A 21,788-nucleotide genomic window follows, 5' to 3' on the forward strand; every position below is an offset into this window, starting at 1 on the left:
AGCTTGGCCATTTCATAAGATATTAATGTTATTATGTAATTCTGGGGAGTTTGGAGTGAAAATTTGTTTTAGTTATTTTGTTATTTATTATTAAAAAAGGTGACATGGTTGCTAGATTTTGAATAACTCGCTTTTTTGGCAGTCTTGATTTGGCCTCTTTCCATTTGTTTATTACTGTTTGTTGGTGTTGCAAGCTGTGCACCATCTTACGTTAGTGTTAACACGTTTAGTATTGTAAACACAAGTATTGTTACCATTGTAAACATAAGTAATAAGTAATCAAATGCATTGTTTGCAAGAATCTCAAAACACAAGGATGCCAAATGGCTTTAAAATACAACTGAAACAGTAACCCGGAAATTTAGGCAGTCCCAAGCTTGCAGCGTTCCCTAGTGTAGAAAACACCAACCATATGAAAATGTTGTTTAAAAAATGTAATATCCTTTACAATGAAATTCAATGAGTAAGTTGCGGTATCGATACTTGCATAAAAAAATCTCAGTGGAGCCATACAAAAAGCAAAAAGTAACGCAGTGGGAAGGAGATTAACAAAGGAGTTTAGCTCATAAACACTCTCAAGCAAACTAACACGTTGTTTTTTTTTTCAAAAATTATAACTGCAAAACTCTTTAACCCCTTTTATTAGAACTGAAAATAAATACTGGCTATGTTGCTAGTCAACAAAAAAAGTGTGAAATAAGCAATTGCTTACTTTCTTCCATTGCCTATTTTAAAAATCTATTAAATGTAAAGAAACGTCAGTGTAAAAAGATACTATGAGAATTCAAAATCATCAATTCATGGTTGAAAAAATCATTTAGAGGGAGAATTCTTTTACAACTCACATATTTCAAAGTTGTAATATACATATTAAATATTGTTCGCCCCTTCCTCCAAATATTTTTACATAACGTTCTTTAAAAGTCAGTATGCATATATCTAAATTTTGTCAAATATTTTTTTTTAATTATTCAATTAAATTTTTACAGCATTAGATTATTTATAATAGGAATTTATTTAAAAAATAAAATTTAATCAAAACACTACATTCACCGTTTTTAATAGATAATATTACTGTTTATTTTTAATCATTTGCAAATCAATATAAATAATGATGCATCAAAAACACACACATCAGTCTATACTAAAAAAATTCAAATAAAAATGTTTAAATCATTGTTTTACAAGCATGACGTTTGAATACAGTAACAATATTGTTTGCAATAACAATAAACTTTAAACATTCAACAATGTATTGGTTTTAACTGAGTCAAAAGCGACAGTTCATTAATAGTTTTACCAAGGCATATTTTTAACATACAATAATTTTTATCTTTCTCATTGTTGCAGAAAAATTTTGTCACAGACGAATAACTAAGCAAACGTTGTTTTAAAAAGCATATTTTGAACTAATTACAGTACTTATTATTTATAGTTCGACAAAACATTTTAACGGAAAAGTCAACTATACGCGCGAACTACTCATAGTCAATAATGATCACAATTTATAATATTTACTTACTTTATTAGAAATATAATCATTAAATTAAATTTTAAAAGTTTTAATTACGTGGTCAAGATTATTAAGTTTGTTCTAACACATCGTGCTTTATATTAATTTTCCAGCTGATTTTTAACTAAAGGAAAAACACTACCTACGATAATACTTTCTGCAACTAGTATTGAAATTCATAAAGTTTACGAAAAATTACTAAATTATTAATACCTTAAGTCGCTTAAGTAGCACGTCAAACGAATTCCCCAATTAAAAAATATGGCGAAGTAAACAATCAGGAAAAAGCTACAACTCAACAGTTTATAAAGTTTTTTATCGTTCGCGAACTACCACTAATATTATCTTGCATTTTCTGGCAAAAAATTGCATTGGTTAAAAATGATGTTTAAAGTAATATTTAATTTATTGTTTTCTTTCATAAATAAATGTTTATTTATTAATAATATCAGATACCCTTTCGTAAAAATGTGGCGCTGTACCAAAAGTAATGAATTTTGAAAGTCCGAATGTTAGATCGAATACGATTTAATCTTATGTAATATGAGATCTAATATTAGAAGATAGGATTTAGGAGTCTAACGTTTTCTAGCACGGCAGTATTATATTTCATCTTTCTAATGTCAGATCATATCTTTTTTGCCACCTGCGTCGAGGGAGAAAGCATTAATGCTTATTTAGCAGAACTACGTTCGTTGGCAATGTCATGCAATTATAAACAAGAACTGCTGAACACTATGCTGCGGGATGTTTTTGTGAGCGATCTCTGTGATCGTGCCACATTAGACAGACTTTTTGAAGAAGATGATATAGATCTCGACCGCACTGTTAAAATTGCTTTGGCCATGGAAAAGGCTAGCAAGAGCACCCAAGAAGTAATTGGGAAGGCAACAGAAATTAAAGAATTTAAGGTTAACAGGAAAAAAGAACCGAAACAATTCTGATCCAACAAAACGAAAATTAAAAATAACTTTGTATGTTATCGATGTAAGGGATCTAATCATTCCTCAAGGGAATGCAAATACAAATCGGCAACCTGCAACTACTGCTATAAGGCTGAACATCTAACAAAATCATGTTTTTCTGCCGCTAGAGCAAAACAAAATAAACATGTTAACCAGAAACAAATTGACACTGAACCTAGATGTTCAGGTGAAAATACGATATCCGTACCGTTACACGCAATAGATAATAAAACTTTTATCGAGGAATTACCTAAAAGACCACCAATAATGATTAAAGTAAATATAGAAAATTCTCCAGTTCAAATGGAGGTCGGCACTGGAGGAACAGTTTCGGTTATAAGCGTCAATAGGTTTCGAAAAATCTCTAATAAAAAAATTAAACCTACTAAACTGATTTTCAAAACCACAAGGGAGATGAGGTTGTAACTCTTGGATATGTTTCTGTTAAAGTTGAATATAGTAATATATCATATAATTTAAATTTATATCCAGTTAAAGAGAACTTAGATATTATTTTTGGCAGAGAATGGCTTTATGAAATTCCATTAAATTGGAATACCATTAAAACAATTAATACTAAATTTAATTTCGATTTATCTAAACTTTTAAAATACTTTCAACATCTCTTACTGATGAATTGGGGGAAATTAAAAACTATGAATGTAAGCTTGAGTTAAGGGAAGATTTATCTAAACTTTTAAAAGACTTTCAACATCTCTTTACTGATGAATTGGGGGAAATTAAAAAACATGAATGTAAACTTGAGTTAAGGGAAGAACCAAACTGATTTTTAACCAGGAAATCGAAAGACTTGAAAGGGAAGATTGATCGAAAAATTAAATATATCCGATTGGGCGATGCCAATAGTTCCGATTGTCAAAAGAAACGGTTCGATTAGGCTATGTTATGTGCTGATTACTCAGTAACAATAAATAAACATTCAAAGGTGCAAAAACACCCTCTTCCTCGAACTGAAGATATGTTTGCCTCACTTAGTGATGGCAGGGTATTTTTTAAAAATGATTTTAGCCAAGCTTATTTGTAAATGAAGATTGAAAAGGAAGGTCAGAAACTCCTAACCATTAATGCAGAAAAAGGTCTTTATACTCCAAAAAGATTAATGTACGAAATTAATGCGGCTCCAGACATTTGGAAAAAATACATCGAAAGTGTATTCCATGGACTAGAAGAAGTCGAAGTATTTTTTGATGATGCTCGCATAGCAGCTCCCAATAACGAAACTCATTATTTTAGATTACGAAAATTTTTTGAAAGATGTCAAGAACGTGGTCTAAAAATCAATAGTGATAAAATTATTTTTTAAGTGAAATTGAGTTTTTAGGTTATAGGATAAGTTCTAAGGGACTTTCAAAAACATCGGAGAAAATAGCTGCAATTAAAAATGCTAAGGCGCCACGAAATGTTCCAGACGTTCAGTCATTTATGGGTCTCGTGATTTTATATTCAAGGTTTTCTAAAGACTTAGCAACTTTGGCCTATCTTTTATACAACTTAACCAAGAAAACCGTTGCTTGGAAATGGGATCGCACTTGTTTGAAAGCTTTCGAAAGTGTCAAAAACGAAATTTGCTCCTCCCCATCGTGCTATCTTCTGATGTTTCACCTGTGGGGTTGGGAGCAGTACTTTCCCATAAATTCCCAGGTGGTTCAGAACGACCCATAGCATTTGCCTCCAGAACTCTATCTCCAACGGAACAACGTTACTCTCAACTTGACAAAGAAGCTTTGGCAATCGATTGGAGTGTTAAAAAGTTTTACCTCTACTTAAAGATAAATATGTTTACTTTGATTACTGACCACAAGCCCCTGGTTTCCATCTTTTCTTGTAAAAAGGGTCTCCCAGTCCTTTCTGCAACAAGACTTTTGTATTATGCTCTTGTTCTGCAAGCTCATAATTTTGACATCGTTTATCGCAATACAAAGGACCACGGCAATGCTGACTGCTTATCACGTCTACCATTGAAATCTGAAGAACTGGAATTAAAAGATGATTTTGCAGTATACCAAATTTCTCAAACTGAAACTTACCCGTTACTGCTAAAGATTTAGCAAAAGCCACTCACTTCGATAAACACTTGGGAAAACTTTTAAAAATATTACAATATGGAGGTCAATTAGAAGGGAAGTAAAAATACACCTTACAAGATGGGTGTATTATGCATGAGCAACGAGTATGCTACAAAGCAAAAATATTAGACGAGTTGCATCATGGGTATCTTGGTGTAGTTAAAATGAAAGCAATCGTCAGATCTTACGTGTATTGGCAAGACATCGACTAAGACATAAAAAATTCTGCGAAAAACTGTTTGGACTGTGCTAGGTTCAAAACGGACCCATCAGAAACAAAAGTTCTTCATTTGGAATATCCCAGTGCACCATGGGAAAGAGTGCACATTGATTTCGCAGGACCTATATTTGAACGGATGTTTCTACTCATTGTTGAAGCCCGTTCAAAATGGCTTGAAGTTTACCCCATAAGGACAGCCAACTTGTTCAAGACAATTGAATGCCTCCGAGATTGCTTTTCACGCTTTGGACAACCTGTGTTGTTTTAGTTTCGGACAATGACACACATTTAACTTCTCAAGAGTTCCAAACATTTATACGAAGCAATGGAATTAAGCATAAGACATGAGCCTCGTTCAAACCATCTAGCAATGAACAAGCAGAGCGCAACGTACACACATTAAAGCAATCTCTCCGTGCCATGCGGAACTTTGAAGGGAATATCCAGCAAAAGGTTAATACCTTCCTCATGCAATATCGAAAGGCTCCCAATATGGCAACCATAATAAGTCCGACTATGCTTTTCCTTCAGAAAGACATTTGGACTGGAATAGATCTTGTTTTACCCTCACTTGGTCGGAAGAGTTAATGAGAAGATCAGGAAAAATGCGTATGCTTTCCAAGACCGCATTTTTCACGAAGGTGATAAGGTGGCTATTCGATACTATCGTTCAAACACAAGGTGGAAATTTGGAACAGTTATGAGCAAAGATGGAGCCCTTCATTACACAGTTAATGTGCAAGGTACGTTGTATAGACGCCATGTAGACCAAATGCGACCAACAGGAGTCCTGATATTGGACAAGACTGCTCATATTCCACGAATTAATTTTAGCAGTGATACTCCGCACATCGGCACTACTGATAATTCTCCTGCATCCACTGATTCTGGTGTAGATATTCAAAAACACTCTGGATCTGTCAAATCAACACCGGAAACTCGACGACCATCTCCAACTAAGAACCAAAGTTCAGCTGTTTTGCTCGAGAAGTTTTCCATCTTCAACTTCTCAACAAACTCCATTTCATCCGAGGCAATTACAAAGGATTAGACGGCCCCCTAAGAGACTTACCCTTTAAATTTCCATTTTAAGGGGGGAGGAGAGAGGAGATGTCGTGTATTAAGCCGTTCGAGGCTATGTTTACGAACTATCACGCCTACGCCATAGAATTCGGACTCTCCCTCTTAAAAGTTTCAGTTTAGATTCCTCACCTGTTAGTGTTGCGTTAAGACGCATCTACTGTATTCTAAATTTTAAATGCTGTAAATTATTAATAAATAGTTCTTGCATACATAAGAGTGTTATTTCCTAAGCCCTCACACTATGGTACAGCACACTGTAGATGTAAGCTCTTCCAGATAAGAATAGTTATCTTTCAATTTGAATAGTTCACACTTGGAACTTGAATTGTTCGATAGGAATGTCGTATCCGGCTGGCACCAACCCCAGTGCTGACGTGAAAGATCCCCAGTGGTATACGGATTATGGGTTAGACTCCGCTAGTCGGCAGGTTAACCCTGGGAGGTTTTCGTGGTTTTTCCTGCATGTAACGCAAATGCAGGTTAGTTCCATCAAAGTCCACCCATCAAAATTTTCTCCCAATACTTGATCTAGGATTTCCCTTGTCTTCTGGATTCGGTTCAAAATTGCAAGGGTACGGAATAGAACATTAGTAGTCGTAAACCCAAATAGTTGGGTTGCCTGTTAAACGACGTTTATTCAATAAAATAAAATTCTTGTGATTAAAGTTATATTTCAGAACTAAGAAAAAATTTATGTTTCTCTTTTATTAACTTTTCTTTTTATTACCGTTTTTATTATAACAGCAGGTTTTCAAGATCGTTTCTAATGAACATTATTCTTTCATGGGCACTTTTTTTTCAAAAAATACGGCTTTGTGAGAAAGTTCAATTGCAATTTCTAGCGTTGAACCTTTCATTTAAAAAGTAAGAATGTTTTATTTTTTATCTAGATTTTTTTTTCTTTTCTTTTTTTGCGTTTTCCTTATGACGCGGCAATAAGGAGGGTATTTATTACATTTTAGACTTCACTTTTTCTTGAAAATACGGATTTTACAACTTTAATTTTTTAATATATAGCTGTTAATCAGTTTTTTTTCCTTAAATATTTCTTATTATCTATTAAACATTTTTATTAAAAAAAATTTCCTTCACCACTTAGCAATATAACAGCTAAGTTTGGACTATTTTTGGATGATGACAAATCCGTTGTTTTAAATATTTTGCTTAAAAATTGCACTATAAAAATTCTAGACTAAAGAAAAATTTTTAGTTATTTCTTAACCTGTTGTTTGACATTTGAATTTTTGAAAATACTTATTGTTAGTATTACAAATTTTAGGGAGAGAAAAAATCAAGCCTAATTGTTTTCTCTGTCTAAGTATTAATAATTTGCTTAGTATTATTAATTTTTAAATATTAACTAATATATTCTGTTTTACCTGTATTCATTGGTAATTATTATACTAGTCTTTTTTTGGTATTATTTGAATAATATTTTAAGTTATCTTCATTGATGCAAATAATTCTAATTCAAAAAGTCTCTTGCAAATTTATGTGGCACTTAAAACAAATATTTTTCCGAATTACTTTTTCATAATTTATTTACATACACAATGGTAAATGATAAGGCAAAAAAAATAAAATCCAGCATCAAATATAAAAACAATTGAGAATATTTTGAAATTGAAAATGTGTTTAATTGAAAGTATTAAAAATACTTGTAACGAGTTAAACTTTAAAAACGAATTTGTGATATAAAAAAAATCACGAACTGCCCTTATGGTTAGAACGACAATAGTGAAATTGTGTAACTAATAACTCTAGCATGAAATTCTTAAATAAAGTACAACTACTTGGCATCCTTGTCTTCTGAGTTGGGTTTAATGTAAGAGGGTAATGTAAGGCAAAAAATTCATTGCAGAGAATTTTTTTCCAAATCTAGTTCAATATAACACAACGATTGAAAATACCATTTCCAAAAAAGAGATAAATTATTAAATTTGAAAAATAAATATTGCATTGTTTGAGTTGCGAATTGTAATTTATTATAAAAAATATTATAAAAAAGAAGAAAATAATGTTTTTCTTGAAAAAATAACTTACAATTATTAAAATGTATAAGTTTGCAATTGCGAAAAAAAAAAAAAAAAAAAGAGGAATCATAAAAAAGAAAGTGAAAAATTGAAAAAGCAGTTTCTTTTAAAATTGTAAAGCAAATTTTTTTTAAGATTATTTAAACTAACAATTATTTAAAAAATGCTAGTTTAAAGTTTATTTCATGCATTCTACCGATTTATTAAAGTTTATTTATTGCGCGTTATTTTGATACTTATTGTAGCTTTAAAACTAAAAGATTTTAGTGTTATAAAGTATAAAGCTACACATTTTATCAATTGCAAATAATAAAAAAAAAAAAAAAATTATAAATAATAGAAGGTAATAAAGTAATCATAAATATAATAAAAATTTTATAAATAATAAAATAAGTAAAAATAGAAAATTGCAAAATTTTGTGAAATTAAATATTAATCATTAGTTCTTTAAATCTAAAAGCACTCGATAATATACATATAATTTCTAAAGTTTCATAATCTAGTATAGGTAATAAATAAAGATGTATTGGATTTGTATTATTTGACGTATTATTTTTTATTTTAAGAATATTTCTTTTTTTTGGCAAACTGTTAGTAAATATAGTTATAGGTAAATCGATTCTCTAATAATAAATACAATAATGCAAACAAGTTTAAAACGAATACTACATATTAAATTCTTGAAGAAAGATCAAAGATTAAAATATGTAGATATTTATTTTAGACTATGTATGTAACTGTCAAAATGAAAGAAGAATACATTCTCTTTCTGAAAGAACACTGTAAACTCTGGGATAGAGGTCACGACCCCTAAGCGAAGGGAGAACGATTAAAGGATAAACAAAAGCCATTGGTCACTTTCTTATAACTATCGATACAAAACGTCACTTCCTAGGGGGAGGGTCCGAACCTTTGTTCGAGGGCTGGGATTCCCTTCACCGCTCTCTTCGGGAGTTGCGAGGTTTGGATTTTGTTTTACTATCGGACGGTGGTATAGAATAGACTTCGGGGAATAGTGACGTCACCGTCCGTGTTCGAAGTCTGCGAGGTTTGGGGTCCTTCTCCTCCTCTTTTCAGTTGCATAGGAGGAATGAACTACGATATTTTTCCTTTTCGTATTATTTTTCGTTTTTAATTAATAAAAATATTTTTTAAAATTTCAATGATGATTTCTTTTAGAACAATGTTTGATGTAGCTTTCAGTTTCAGTTGGGAAACTTCCCAACTTGAAAGATAAGACAGAAACTAACGTATTTCCTTCTCCGATGACTCTCCACACGCTAATGGTGAAAGCATGCGAAGTGTTGAAATAGGTAGAGAGTTCTGCTCTACGCCATCTGTAGCCCATTTTGCCAATATCATTAGATTTAGTAAAACGATCGTTTTCGAAGTCGCGACTTCGCTGGTATTAGGTTTTTACTCTAACAAGAAGATAAATTTTTTTTCTGTTCATTTACATTTACCGATGTGTTTTAGATGTTCTTTTGGTAAAAAAAAAAAAAAAAAAAAAAGAGATACCATTTTGTTTTTACTTGCATAAAAAAATATATCAGAAAAATTTTCTTTTTTGAAATTTAATAAGCCACAATAAAGAAGGAACGTTACAATGCTAAACGCTACATAACAGACGTCTCCAGAACATCTGAATGATTGTTCATATAGATAGTGTCTTCAATATAAATGTAAACAACAACATTCTCGATATCTTTACCTTCTCTACTTCCGATTAGAAAGTGTAAACTGCTTACTACATCTTATTCTACGAGGCGATATCTTCAAACAGATAATTATTTCTTAATTAAAGAAATAAACAATATAATTTCTGAGCTCAATTCATTAGATATTAAGTAATTCTGGTGAATTGGAAGTGAAAATTTGTTTTAGTTATTTATAGATGTATTGTTAAATTGGAGGACATGGTTGTTAGATTTAGAACTCCCTTTTTTGGCAGTTCTGATTTGGCCTCTTCTTACTATTACTGTTTATTCTTATTACAAGCGGTGCATCATTATACGTTAGAATTATCATATTATTCGAGTAGCGAGGTAAGCATCATTTTATAAATTATCATTTAGGTTTAAGTTTTGAAGTTGGTATATTGTTGACTAGGCAAGAAGTGTTTTATGCCAAATCTTTTCTTCAAATGGCGATTCTTACGTCTTTAAAAGACAGGTCTTCAAATGACAGTTCTTATAGAGATTATTTTTTAAACCAGATAACAAATATACGTATACAAGATATGCTACTCAAGAGAGTCTCAAAACACAATGATCACGTTGTGAACCGAATGGCTGTAATTACGTCAGAAACTGTAATCCGGAAGTGCAGGCGGTATTGTGCTTGCAGTGCATCCTAGTGAAGAAAACACCATCCATAGAAATCGCAGCTATTCGTTATACAGCAACTCCCTCTATAAATCTTTGCGATACTGAATAATTTTAGTGAGTAGAAATAGGCAACTAAATACTGGCCACTGGGTGCAATTTGAATCTTGAACAAAAATAATAAAATGAGTGTTTGTAAAAAATGTTTATTAGTTTATTTGCATGAATATTATCTTATTCTAATGTCTTTATTTTCTTCGTACTGAAAGAGAGCCTAATTAATAAGAAATTGTGTGAAGAAAAAAAAGCGATTGAAATAAGGAAAAAATCTTCGTCATTTATGACGAAGATTTTTAGCACTCTTGGAGCAATAGTGAGTATTCATGTTGTGTATGATTCAGTACATTAAAAAATTTGAGTATACGAATTTTTTCGGTGTTACTTTACAATGAGATATCTCTCTTGATTTGTCAATTTTTTGTTTTGTTGAAGAAATTAAGGAAAATGACTTAAAAGGGACATTTTCGGAAATGTTTTCTAATCATGATCTGCGCCAAAATCACGAGAAACTAAAAATAACTTCACGGAAAGGTACCAATTGAAAGGGTCCTATAGTTGGTAGTCACCCCAGGGCAAACAACTATATGATTTTTTTTTTAAATAAAAGTAAGAAAATGGAAGATTTCAAACATACAATAAGAGTCCTTGGCTCTCAATGAAGTGACTTTAGTTCAAATCGCAATGATGACTGGTTGATACGAATTCCGCTCCTGCCCGACAGTAATGACGTTAAATATTCTCAGTGGGTTAGAGTCCCTTTGCCTAAAACTAATCAAGGGAGGTTTTCCTCTCTATGTAATGCAAATGTTGATTAGTTCTACCAATAAGTCCACCACGAAGGCACATTTCTCACAATACTTGATCCAGAAATTCTGATGTCTTCTTGATTAATTTCAAAAGTACAAGGCTATGGATTTGATCATTTTTAGTTGTAAACTCAAAATAGGGTTGACTGTTTAGCAATGGTAATAGAATAAAATATAATACACAGTATGATCTCATAAAAAGTTAATCATTGCAATATGTGCAGAACAGTATTCAAATATGGGTTTTTGATGTCAAAAACTGGTTTTTGCAATGACACGATGAAAACCAGTTGAAAACTTTCATAAACTGCCAAAAACCTGGGGACAAGCTTATTTTTTGTCATTGGGGACATTTTATTCAATACTAAATCATACACAGTACTTGAATTACATATATTACTATAATTATGGTTTATTATAGCTTAAATTATTTAATCTATACAGCAGAGTATGTTCTATCATACAAACGAGTTTTTGAGGGAATAATAATTAAATAAATTATTTTATAGTTATTATTTGTTTACATTTTTATTTAGCTTGAATTTTTTGCTAAGTTCATTTCATGCATTTTTAATAAAAATTTACTTAGATCTGTTTCAGTAGGTAATACAAATATTGCCACATAAGCTTTTATTTGCTGATTGCTAATTTACAAAAAGGAATTTACTTTGTTTTTCTTTTTTTTTTAGTTTTCTACAATTTTTTTTTTCTGTAAAAATTGAGACTTTAACTTGAAGGAAGTGTGATCTGATTTTTTTTCTTGGAAACGTCTTGTTACTTCTGCAGGTTTTGATGACTAAAGTTCAAACAAAGAATTTGAACATTACCTTATCAAGGCTCAGTGATGTAGCATTGTATACGATATGAAACATTTAGCATCAGGGGTGATTGTATCCTGTTTTTTTTTATTATCTGCAGGTCTAGAAACTAAGAGCAGCACATGTGATTTTTTTCGCGAATAAAAACTAATCATTGGACGAAATTTTCATAACAATCTAAAATTTAAAGTGTAAATTAAGTTCTACAATTTGAATTTTGAAGCTGTAGTGTATCTACCACTACAAATATACAATTCCAATTCACTAGTTTACAAGACATGTTAACTCGATTCTTTGTTGGAGTATCTTTTCATAGATGAAAGTTGACTTTGTTGATATTACTCTCCTCTTATTGGTGACCTTCCGACATAATGTGAACATGCCTACCTTGACAGAAACTCCCACTTTGATATAAACACTCCAATCTTGACAGTAACACCCACTTCGATTTGAACTCGACTACTTTGAAGGATGGTCACTATTGAACAGTTGACTTGCTACTTGTGACAATGACATTATCCACCTCCTCCTGCGGTTGCTACTCAGTCTCGATCACACACAACATCGGCCTAGTAGTGATCAACTAGTGATATCCGTTCATCGAATTCTATCGCAGATAAAATTCTGCTGGGGGAGTACTGTAGTGTATTTACCACTACAAATATACAATTCCAATTCACTAGTATACAAGACATTGTGGGTAATAGTTGTTATCGACAATGTCAACCTTCACCTATGAAAAGGTACTCCAACATAGAATCAAATTAACATCTCTTTATTACTAGTTAATTGTTATTTTATAGTGGTAGACCCTCTACAGTACTCTCCCACCAGAATTATAGCTGTGATAGAATTCGATAAACAGATACCACTAGTTGATTCATTTCTGTTTTGTGAGAAGCCGCGAGAACTGTATTAAGAGTGCTGAGCGTTAGAGCTGTATTAATTTCATGGTCGTATTCGCTTCTTTATTGCCTTTAGCAGTCAAGTGAATACTTTGTACGTTATGTGTGATCGATACTGCAATCTAAAATTTAAAGTGAGAATTTAAATTTTGTAACATTCCCTAAATCGTGTTAACCAGAAGTTTTAATACATATGACTCTTCTGCAATTTTGATTTTTTTTGTTTGTCAGTCACGTTTAATATTTAAAATTACACCGAAATCCGCAAATATCGTGATCCAAATTCACGCAATTTTTGTTTTCATATTTATCGGATTTAAAAGCTACTCACTGTGAATCGTATTCACGCAATTTAAAACTAGTGCACCTTGAATCGTTTTCCCATGGTTTAAAAATCCAGTAATTTGTATATACAAGTTTTTGAAATCAATAGCGCGATTTGTATTTACATGAATTTAAAATCCAATATCGCTATTCATATTCACAGGATCTAAAAATCCATCCTACATCTCGATTCGTATTTACGCCAAAAATCTTATATTGCGATTTGTATTTTAACGTTTTTAAATCCATTATCGTAAATATTATTCGCACGATTTTAAAACCCAATGCTGTGATTCTTTTAAAAACAAAGTTTTTTCTTAAATTAGATACCTTGAAAGAGTGATATTCTTTATTAGTAAGTAATTTAATTATAAATCTTAGTTATAGCTATAGTCCTACTTAATTATATTGAATAGGACAAGTATCTATTATATCTTTTCAATGAGTTTTTACCCAGAAACTCCTAACAGATCAGCAAGTGCAATTCGTGAGACCAGAACAATGGATTCCAAACAGTCCTGATGCTGTACCATGCGACTATTTCCTATGGGGACATCTGAAAAACAAACTGAATAAGCGAAGAATTTCTACATTGAGCGGCCTTCAAAGATCTATTAGAGAAGAGGTGAAGAAAATCCCCCAGGAAATCATTTTGTGGTCTTTAAAATCCTGGTCGAAGCGTTGTAGACAAATCTATTATGCCGGAGGTCGACATATTGAGAAGCATCGCTGAATTTATGTAATAAATTTTGGAAATATAAAAATTCAAAAATGATCCCTATATTTTTTTGTTACCCTGTATTGACTTTACATGATAGCAACAATGTTTTTGTTGTATACTTTTGCAGCTTCTTTAATATTTTCAGCCATAGTAACTAAAGTTAAACATGCAACCTTTTTTTTAGGTGGAAAAAATTTAAAAATATTTATTATGTAATCTTTGTAAAAAAAATTTCGATGGCAGTAAATTAAAGCAATGAACAGCTACAACTATAAATGTTTCTAAACCATTTTTTTTCTTTAACCAGTATATTTTTAAGGTTATAAGGATATTGCCTGAATCTTAACACATTTTTAAATAAGTCACTATTTATCACTTTTTAAAAAAATTTAGTCACTATTTTCGCTACTTTTTCTACAATGACCTGTGCTGAGCCCTGTAATCGCCCTGTAGCCAGTGTTGAATGTTAATTTTACCTTGTACAAAAGTTTATTATACCTGTTGACGTAGCTTAAATACTTATTTTAATTGTTTCACAGAATTTGATGAAATTTTAATATGCAATAAATTTTACGAACATTAATGACTTTTAATTTTTTTTTCTCAATGTTGCGGTTTGTAGTTGGATGCAGTGTTCTGAATTTCATGGTGCTTGAAGACAACCAAAGATATTAGCCAAGAATTTATTTCTACTGCTAACCACAGAGAACGCAAGGCATTTTCATTACTTATAGGACTATAATAATACTGTATGCTTTTTTTATTACTATGGTTTTTTCATTGCTATGTATTTATTACTATAAATTACTCTGATATTCATTCCATTGTAAAACTTAGATGTATTTATAGCAATTTAAGTACTACTTTTCCTTTAGCCTTTTAATATAATACCCAGTAATCCTTATTAGTATCCAACAGTAACTCAATAACTCATTCTACTGAGAGACATTTGAGTGAAATTTTTAGTGAAGTTTTTCTACAAATAAATTTTAACTTGCCATAAAACTGTTCACTTTTACAAAATTTTATGATTGCTATACATTTTGATCTTTGAAATTATAATTAGTTATATATAGATTAATACACTTGCATTTTATACAATATGAGTTTTTTAACAGACAGTAGCATGCTTTGGCCTAATGTTAATACCGATAGGAAACTTTATTTTTGTGTTATATGTGATAAGAATTTTTTCACAGAAGAGTAATCTGACTGGGCACAGTCACTCTCATACAGATAAGAAACCTTATTCTTGTGGTATATGTAATAAGAGTTTGTCATCTAACTGTACACTATCACACTCATACTTGTGAGAAACATTATTCTTATAGTATATGTAATAAGAGTTTTTCAGAGAAGTGTAATCTGACTCTACACAGTCGTTCTCATACTGGTGAGAAACCTTATTCTTGTAGTATATGTAAAAAGAATTTTCCAGAGAAAAGTAATCTGACTGTGCACAGTCGTTCTCATACTGATGAGAAACCATATTCTTGTAGTATATGTAGTAAGAGTTTTTTACAGAAGATGCATCTAAATATCCACAGTTTCACTCATACTGGTATTAAGCCTTATTCTTGTAGTATATGTAACAAGAGTTTTTCATATAGGTGTCATCTAACTGTACACTATCGCACTCACACTGGTGAGAAACCTTATTCTTGTAGCATATGTAATAAGAGTTTTTCATGTAATAGTCATCTGACTATGCACAAGCTTGTTCATACTGGTGAGAAACCTTATTCTTGTAGTATATGTAATAAGAATTTTTCAAGGAAGAGTAATCTGACTTTGCACAGCTGTGTTCATACTGGTGAGAAACCTTATTCTTGTAGTATTTGTAATAAGAGTTTTTCAAGGAAGAGTAATCTGACTATGCACAGTCGTTCTCACACTGGTGAGAAACCTTATTCTTGTACTATATGCAATAAGAGTTTTTCAGTAAAGCATAGCTTGACTGTGCACACTCAATCTCATACTGGTGAGAAACCTTATTTTTGTAGTGTATGTAATAAGAGTTTTTCAGACAAGAGCAATCTGACTGTGCATAGTCGTTTTCATACTGGTGAGAAACCTTATTCTTGTAGTATATGTAATAAGACTTTTTTACAGAAGATACATCTAAATAAGCACAGTCTCACTCATACTGGGGAGAAACCTTATTCTTGTAGTATATGTAATAAGAGTTTTTCAGACAATAGCAATCTGACTGTGCACAGTCGTTCTCATACTGGTGAGAAACCTTATTCTTGTAGCATATGTAATAAGAGTTTTATGCAGAAGATAAATCTAAATAGCCACAGTCTCACTCATACTGGGGAGAAACCTTATTCTTGTAGTATATGTAATAATAATTTTTCAAGTAAGAGTAATCTGGTGGTGCACTGTCGCTCTCATACTGGTGAGAAACCTTATTCTTGTAGTATATGTAATAAGAGTTTTTCAACGAATGCTTGTCTAATCAATCACAGTCGCATTCATATTGGTGAGAAACCTTAATCATGTAATAAATTTTTTTTAGGTTGATTTAATCTTGACTTTTCACATAGCGTTTTAATAGTGGCAACTTTTTTATACATGTAATTACTTTTTAATTATATCATAATGTAAATCTTTCTTTTCAAGTCTTTTCCAAAATATGATGAACCTTAAAGTTTATTCTTAATACAGCATCATTTTAAGAAACAAGTTGATAACGAAGTAATTTTCAAAATATTTAATCTAAAAGAATAATAATAATTCAATGCATTTTTGACGTCCAAAGTAGGGACTTGCAGACAAATTTTTAACCGCCCCATAGCCAGTGTTGACTGTTATTTTGTCCTGCACAAAAGTTAATTGCATCTGTTAGCATAACTTAAGTTTTATTTCAATGGTTACAAAAAAAATTGATTACATTTGAATACACAATAAATTTTAAGACCATTTTTGACATTTAATTTTTTTCTCAATGTTGCTCTTTATAGTTATGCATTGTTCTGAATTTTATGGTGCTTGAAGAGAAACAAAGATATTAACCTAGAATATGTTTCTACTGCTCACCATAGAGAAAGCAAGGCATTTTCATTACCTTATAGCACTATAATAATACTGTATGCTTTTTTTATTACTATGATTTTTTTATTGCTATGCATTTATTACTATGAATTACTCTAATATTCATTCCACTGTAAAACTAAGATGTATTTATAACAATTTAAGTACTACTTTTGCTTTAGCCTTTTAAAATAATATCCAGTAATATTTATTAGTATCCAACAGTAGCTCCATAACTCTTTCTACTGAGAGACATTTGACTAAAAATTTTAATGAGGTTTTTCTACAAATAAATTTTAACTTGCCATAAGACTATTCACTCTTACAAAATCTTATGATTGCAATATATTTTGATCTTTGAAATTATAATTAGTTATATACAAATTACTACACTTGCATTTTATAAAATATGAGTTTTTTTACACTGTTAACACTGATAAGAAACTTTATTTTTGTGTTATATGCAATAAGAATTTTTCTCAGAGGAATATTACTGTGCACATTCGCTCTCATACAGGTAAGAAACTTTATTCTTGTAGTATATGCAATAAGAATTTTTTCACAGAAGAGTAATCTGACTGTGACAGTCTCTCTAATAGGGATGAGAAACCTTATTCTTGTAATATGTCATAAGAGTTTTTCTTCTAGTTGTGATCTAACTAGACGCAGTCGCTCTCATGCTGGTGAGAAACCATGTTCTTGTAGTATATGTAATAAGAGTTTTTCAGAGAATTGTAATCTGGCTGTACACAGTCGTTCTCATACTGGTGAGAAACCTTATTCTTGTAGTATATGTAATACGAGTTTTTTTTTACAGAAGATACATCTAAATAACCACGTTCTCACTCATACTGGTGAGAAACCTTATTCCTGTACTATGTGTAATAAGAGTTTTCAGTCAAAAGTAATCTGACTGTGCACAGTCGCTNGGTGAGAAACTTTATTCTTGTAGTATATGCAATAAGAATATTTTCACAGAAGAGTAATCTGACTGTGACAGTCTCTCTAATACGGATGAGAAACCTTATTCTTGTAATATATGTCATAAGAGTTTTTCTTCTAGTTGTGATCTAACTAGACGCAGTCGCGCTCATGCTGGTCAGAAACCATGTTCTTGTAGTATATGTAATAAGAGTTTTTCAGAGAATTGTAATCTGACTGTACACAGTCGTTCTCATACTGGTGAGAAACCTTATTCTTGTAGTATATGTAATACGAGTTTTTTACAGAAGATACATCTAAATAACCACGTTCTCACTCATACTGGTGAGAAACCTTATTCCTGTACTATGTGTAATAAGAGTTTTCAGTCAAAAGTAATCTGACTGTGCACAGTCGCTCTCATACTGGTAAGAAACCTTATTCTTGTAGTGTATGTAATAAGAGTTTTTCAGAAAAGCATAGCCTGACTGTGCACAGTCGTTCTCATACTGGTGAGAAACCTTATTCTTGTAGTATATGTAATACGAGTTTTTTACAGAAAATACATCTAAATAACCACGTTCTCACTCATACTGGTGAGAAACCTTATTCCTGTACTATGTGTAATAAGAGTTTTCAGTGAAAAGTAATCTGACTGTGCACAGTCGCTCTCATACTGGTAAGAAACGTTATTCTTGTAGTGTATGTAATAATAGTTTTTCAGAAAAGCATAGCCTGACTGTGCACAGTCAATCTCATACTGGTGAGAAACCTTATTCTTGTAGCATATTTAATAAGAGTTTTTTACCGAAGATTCATCTAAATAACCACAGTCTCATTCATACTGCTGTGAAACCTTTTTCTTGTAGTATGTGCAATAAGAGATTTTTACATAAGAAGCATCTAAATAATCAGTCTCACTCATACTGGTGAGAAACCTTATTCTTGTAGTACATGAAATAAGATACTTTTACAGAAGATAAACCTAAATAATCACAATCTCACTCATACTGGTGAAAAACCTTATTGTTGTATTATGTGTGATAAGAATGTTTCATATGAGTGTGATCTAACTAAACACAATTGCACTCATACTCGTAAAAATACCTTGATCTTGTAACTTATGTGATACATTTTCTACTCTTATTTTTTCACATAAGCGTAAGTGTGTTTTCTTTTGAGTAACTTAATTCTGTTAGTGAGTGTAATAAAAGTTTTTTTTTAAATAAAGTGATCTAGCCTTTCATTTATTTTCATTGTGGTTTTAAAATTCATTCTTGTAGTGCTAGTCAATTTAGGTCTCTCCACTACACATTCTTGAGGTTTGTGGTTTCTAGATCACCAATTTTTTTTAAACCAGTTCTTCAATCCACTTTTAGTTCAATACTTCTTTTTTACTACACATCCTAATCTTTCCTGGAGGTTCATTATCCTAAACTTCAATTGTCCAAACCCACCCTCCCTCAGATAGCAACTAACAATGATACTAGGGATGACTGATTCTACAATTGACAATAAAAACATGTTTAGTCCTTACCTACCTACTGTAGATATAAACTCTTCCAAATAAGAATGGTTATTTTTGAACTTGAATTGTTCACACCCACCCTCCTTCGCTCGGATACCAACAAACAATGATAAAGGAATAGTTGATTAGGTTTTTGTGGTTTTCCTCACTATGTAACGCAAATGCAGGTTAGTTTCATCAAAAAGTCCTCCACGAAAGCAAATTTCTACCTATACTTGATCCACGAGTTCCCTTGTCTTCTGGGTTCGTTTCAAAATTTCATGGCTACGGAGTTGGTCATTAGTAGTCTTAAACCCAAAAAATTGGGTTTTTTGTTCAACGACGGTATTAAAATAAAATGAATTCATATCATTAAAGTTCTTTTTCAGAACTAAGAGAAGAAAAAAGAAATTTTCTCTTTTATTAACTCTTCTTTTATCACCATTTTTACTATGACAACAGGTTTTAAAGAACGTTTCTAATAAGCATTGTTCTTTTACGGACACTTTTTTCTAAAAATACGGCTTTGTGAGAAAGTTAAATTGCAATTTCTAGTGTTGAATCAACGGGATTACAAACACACGATCGGCAACCTTGGAACTGCCCCAGTATTTAAGAAGCTTCGAACTTTACTCAGTCTCTATCCCACACAGTCTTACTTAATTTTTATGTTTCTGTTTTTAGCTTGTTATGTTCAGTTGTTAAATAAATGTTTAAGTTTATTGTTGTCATAGTTGTCTTCAACTTAATATGAGAGGGTTCCTCCCCCTCAATTGGTGACCCTTGTGTTTATTATGTTTTTGGATACGCTATTATCCGTTGTTTTNAATGATTTTTGTTTTGTTCTTTTATCTAGATTTTTCATTATCAATTTTTTTTTTTTTTATGACGCGGCAATTAAGAAGGTACTTATTACATTTCAAACTTAACTTTTTCTAAGAAAATACGGATTTTACAACTTGAATTTTTTTATAGCTGTTAATCAGTTTTTTATTTATCTTAAATATTTCTACTTATCTATTAAACATTTTTATCAGAAAAAATTTCCTTGACCCCTTACTAATATTATAGCTAAGTTTCGATTATTTTTAAATGATGGTTAAAATTGTTGATATTTTATTTTTTATAACCGTCGTAAACCAGCCGACCCATATTTTGGTTTTACGACTACTAATAACCAGCTCCGTAGCCTTGTAATTTTGAACCAATCCAGATGACAAGAAAACTCCCCTAGAGGTATGCCTCCGTGGAGGACTTTTTGATGGAACTAACCTGCATTTGTGTTACATAGAGAGGAAAACCTCCCACGATTAGCCTGTCGGCAAGGGGACTCCAACCCATGATCCGTCTACTACCACTGGCGATTTTTTACGTCAGCACGAGGGTTGGTGCGTGCCGGGAGCGGAGTTCGTATTGACCCAGGGCTAAAGAGAATAGAAGGGCTAGTTCACTCCGCTCTTAGAGCTGAAGCTACGATTTCCCTCCTCATGACGTCACTGTGTCCATAGATCTCGGAAGATCACACGCAAAGATATTAAGATATTATGATAACTTTGCATCTTTCTCTTTGTAAAAATAAGNTGCAGAGAATAACTCATTTTAGCACATTTAAACTGACCACTGATGATTTAGAGAAATAAAGCATTCCCGCAACAGCCCATTATGGGTCGGGGGAAGTAAAGGCTCCGCGATTTATTGACCAACGGCATGATTGAGGTAATGCGGTCAGCACTTACTGACAGGCCACTTTTATTTCTCAGATAAGCTGGTTGAGTTTCAAGTCGTCACTGGGGATCGGACCTCAGTTTCTTACTGATTATGTATACTAAAGCATAATGTTATATAGTTGAAATGAAGAGATTATCCATAACTTAACTAGGTTTTACTGATGCATTAATTTTAAATGGCTAATTTTGTTTTAGCATGTGATAAATTTCGTCTAATTTATTATGGGAGGTATAGGGCTATTCATCAGCTCCATGTTCCCCTTCACGTGTTTCTCCTTACTTTTTCCAAAAGGCTGCCTTGTTTTTCCATAGTATGATAATAATACTTTACGGGAAAAATTATTCATAATTTTTTTAAAAATATGTAATTTCCTGGCTTTATTTTAAGTAGTCATTTTTTTTAAGTACAATTATTTATTTTTTTTTAAAGTACTATTTCTCTTTTCTGTTTTTAAAAATCTAATTAAATGTGCAAAAATTATTAAAAATATTATTTTGAGATTTCGCCAGATTAAAACTATAAAAACACTCCTTATTCAATAATGAATGAATTATTTCTTGAAGCAAGAATTCCACCATGTTTGCGATTAGTTTTAGAGATTGACAATAGATGGGACTAGGAAACATTTTCTTGATCTCGGCCAGGTAATAAATTAAGGCTTAAAATTGAAGAAAATGAATTATGACTGTTTGAAATTTTTTTTAATTATTATCATTGAGATTTTAGATGAAACATCT

General features: G+C 31.6%; 1 pseudogene; it reads left to right on the forward strand.

The window, feature by feature from the left end:
- The first annotated feature begins 6,206 nt into the window (after positions 1-6,206).
- Positions 6,207-19,046, forward strand: LOC122271380 (zinc finger protein 271-like; annotated as a pseudogene).
- Positions 19,047-21,788: the final 2,742 nt, after the last annotated feature.

Source organism: Parasteatoda tepidariorum, chromosome 10, assembly GCF_043381705.1.
Source record: "Parasteatoda tepidariorum isolate YZ-2023 chromosome 10, CAS_Ptep_4.0, whole genome shotgun sequence".
NCBI classification, from domain to species: domain Eukaryota; kingdom Metazoa; phylum Arthropoda; class Arachnida; order Araneae; family Theridiidae; genus Parasteatoda; species Parasteatoda tepidariorum.